Raw genomic sequence first — 3,835 nt, 5'->3', positions numbered from 1 at the left:
TTTGTCAACGACCAAGACTCTGGAACCTCCTCCCAGTCAACATCAGACTCACATTCTGCTTCTACAGTTCAGGATGGAGATCAAGACCCTCTTCTTGAAGGAATGTCCCATCCCTAACATCTAGGTCCACCCACCTGCCACTCCGCACCCTGCCTGGTACTCAGTAATATGCTCCCCATGTTTTCCTCACCTGGTAACTTGAAGATCCCTTGCTTCTAAATTGCTTGCAATCCCCCTCCCCTGTTGTGAGCTACCTGCTCCTTTGTTATTCTGCTTCCCTCCCTGGGTTCTTCCCCTATGATTGCAAAGCACTCTGTTGCTTCTCAAAGCTAGGTAGACACTGAGTAAATACCCAAATAATAATAATAACAAAGTAATAACAATAATTGGTACCCATGGTAGAGCACCTGGCCAGCAAAATTGCTCAGAATGTGTTCAGAATCCATCTGTAACCACCCATATTCTCTCAGCGAACTGTGCACTTTCTCAGGATGACAACCATTTTGGTTTTACTGTCAAAAAGCATGCACCTTTCCTTCAAACCTCTCACCGCAGTCTCACAAACGTGCCCCAGTCCAGTGATCTGCCTTCCAACCATTTACCTAATCTCTCTCTTTTAGTGTCGCTGCTGCTTTCCTGCCTTTTCCCAGTCACGCCATGAAAACAGAAAATTCACTTACTCCCTTTGCTAAACTGAATGGTGGGCATTTGTTTTTTCAATGATAATAAGTCAATTGCGGCTACAATTTCCCTCCAAATCAAAATATATTATCACCACATGTGAAAAGTAAAAGGTAACACAATTTTGACTGCGTTTTATTATTTACATTTTCACAATGTGGTGAAATGATAAGATTTGCATTCAGAGGAATTTTTTCGCATGAAAGTGCAAATAGTATCCGCTTTGCAGGAAATGACCCCCTTGTCTTGTGGGAAAGTGATGTTTTATGCGTAGATGTATCAGGCCAACGACGACAGCTCCAGGGGATGTAAAAACCACCTCTGCATTTCTCACTCAGCCTCAACCATCAATGGGGTGTTGACATGCTTGTAAGGAGAGCAGAGTACATATTTACAAACAAAAAAAAATGACTGATGGTAGGTTTCAAAAATAATGCAATGAAGAAGCCTATTATATATCCAGAAAGTAGAAAATGCCACTTGAGTTAAAACACCAAACAGGTCTGAGTACGAACCATTACAGCACAATCGTATGTAAACTTTCCCAGATGATGACCACCAGCTCGCAAGGACAAAACAAGCTTAGACACATATCGCTCTCACTGTGATTCTTCAGTGTGGTGTTCACGATTTCTTTTGATTGGAGCACTTGGGTATGTTTTTTAAAAAAAATCAATATCATGACGGCGTTCTAAAATGCATAATATAGTGCTTGCTTCGGCAGCACACACACTAAAATTGGAACGATACAGAGAAGATTAGCATTGCCCCTGCGCAAGGATGACACGCAAATTTGTGAAGCGTTCCATAAGACAATAAATAAATAAATAAAAAATAAAAAATAAAATGCACAATATAGAACATAGTAACATGTAATGTTATGTTAATCTATTTTTATGCTGCGGCAAATCGATACAGTAGAAGCACCAGAGCACATTGACTTGTTCATGGAGCAGTCTATGTTTCTATGTTGACCCCACCATGTGTATTAATAGCTTGTCTGCTGGAAGAGAGACAATGAGTGATGGGAAATATAAAAGGAGGGGAAAGCAGGAAAGAAACCCCACCAACAGAAGAGAAGGATGCAGCAGGGAAAGAACTTTTTGTGATAGCCTGGGTGCATGGCACTCCTGTTAGGTGGACTATTTTTCTGCAAAAGACAAGGGTCTGGTAAGTTCTAAAGTGATGTGGTAATTGTGTTGTGTTTCAAGGAAGATTTTGTGATGTAATGATGGACAAAGGAGGGGATGGGAGTGTGCTCAGGCAATCCTGAAAGCTTGTTGGATTCTTTGCCCAGGTATCTCTAAACATTTTATCTTAGGTCAAACTCTCATATATTAATTCTATGACAGTGTTGGGATGGAAATGTGTCTGTCCCACCCCCTTAGACGCTTTAGAGTGAGGCAAAGCCCATAAACAGCCATGCAATGTACCAGGTGGGTAAGAGTTGTGTTAAAGAAACCCTCCACAGAGACAATATTACAAGCATTATAGATGCATAGACTTAGTGTGAGCATATAAAGAGACGCCATTTTATAGTTAGGCAAAACGCATGCAGTCCTACATAGCTGGGCAGTAAACCTAGGCCCGATGGAGAAACATGAACAGGCCCACACGCTGCGGACAGATAAGACCACGCTGCTAATTCTCACAGAAACTTCACCTTGTCCACTGACTGTTTAATTATTTAGTATCACAGAGAAGAATGCACCCTGGAAGGACATACGACAGCACCAGGCTCCTTGCAATGCCCATTCCAACAGCAAACCTCAAATCTCCACCCAGCCCGCCAGGATTCATAGCACCCACCACTGACCCAGTCCAAGAACCCCTGCATTCCACGATAGTGAGTGACCCCAGCTCGCCAGCGATAAAACCAATGGTCATAAAAAATCTGAACATGCATGACCTTGTCACCTCTTCCCATAAATACACACTTTGTGGTGCGAGGTACAGGGAGGGATAAATTATAGATCAAAACAAGGGTGGAGGCCTTGGGTGCAAGGAGTGCGATGGAGACAGATCACAGAATGTATAGGTCAGCATGATTGTATTCCTTCCCTCCCCACTGGTGCCAGTCCTGAGCCTCCCAGGAGCATGCCATAATGATGTAGAAGTAGCATTAGCTCACAATAGCAGCATTGGAACAGCAACATGTGAAGCGCCTGTGGCGGAGGCGAGAACCAATCATAGCCTGGCATCCCCTATTGAGCAGGATCTTGTATATGTTCTCACCAATCAGCTTTGTGGCTCTAGACCCTATGGATGTCCTCCTTAATGACTTTGTGGACTCTTATAATGTACTGATAACGATAATTCATGTAGAATGTTCTCGAGCAGCAGAGTCCTCTGCTAACCCCCTTACCTTTTGTACAATGAAACCTTTGTTATTCTTGCAAGCAATCTCTTGGCCTTTTTCCCTAGAGGGTTGTATTCTTTCCGTCATGAGCGTAACAGGGACTTGCCTTCAACTGCTAAGCCTGAGCAAAGACTTTGTATAAAGTTGAATGCTGTTGGTATCAGAAGGAACTGGAGTGATCAAAATAGTATGCTAAAATTAAAAAAAGCCTTGCAACTCCATGTAAAAAGACTGCTATTAAGAATGTGTTCCATGTCATCTGATGCAAGATTTTATTTCACTTTACGCTGAGATGAGATGGTGACTTACTATGGATTGGTCTATCAGAGTACAGTAACTCAACACCATTAATACAGAAAAATACATAGCTTGAGCGACTGATACAGGCTGAGTTCTTTAGACTGAGTGAAAAGAGGAGGAGGATGTGCATAAAAACAGGGTGGGTAGGTGGATATGGGCCAGAGGTATAGTTTTCTGTAGGCATCAATCGTCTGGCATTTACTATGCTTTTACCAAATGTTTATGCTAGGCTTTGTTGCTGACACATCATTGTATGCCATAATAAGGCCAACGCACAGAATTGCCAGATAGGAAGGTTATCTATCAGGTTAAAAGCCAATATTGCGAACTCCAAAGTACCCAAAGATCATCACTGAGAGGCACCTCAGCCAGGCAAATAAGCAAAGTGGAGGGAATGGGCATGAAACAGAAGTGAATGTGCCCCAAAATGAACCTTCAGGCAAGAGAAATGGTGATCTGCACAGATTGAAAAAAAAAATACATTTGTGAGGGGCA

The 3,835-nt window shown here is 42.5% G+C and overlaps 1 non-coding gene across 1 annotated transcript; it reads left to right on the top strand.

Annotated features, from left to right (window-relative positions):
- The first annotated feature begins 1,389 nt into the window (after positions 1-1,389).
- LOC138468608 (U6 spliceosomal RNA) lies at positions 1,390-1,496 on the top strand. Its single transcript, XR_011268360.1, has one exon. It is a non-coding gene; the product is annotated as a U6 spliceosomal RNA (small nuclear RNA).
- The last annotated feature ends 2,339 nt before the right edge of the window (positions 1,497-3,835 follow it).

This window comes from Ambystoma mexicanum, chromosome 4q, assembly GCF_040938575.1.
Source record: "Ambystoma mexicanum isolate Mex_15411 chromosome 4q, UKY_AmexF1_1, whole genome shotgun sequence".
Classification (NCBI taxonomy): domain Eukaryota; kingdom Metazoa; phylum Chordata; class Amphibia; order Caudata; family Ambystomatidae; genus Ambystoma; species Ambystoma mexicanum.
The sequence above is the reverse complement of the archived record's forward strand: the minus strand, read 5'-3'. Positions and strand labels throughout refer to the sequence as shown.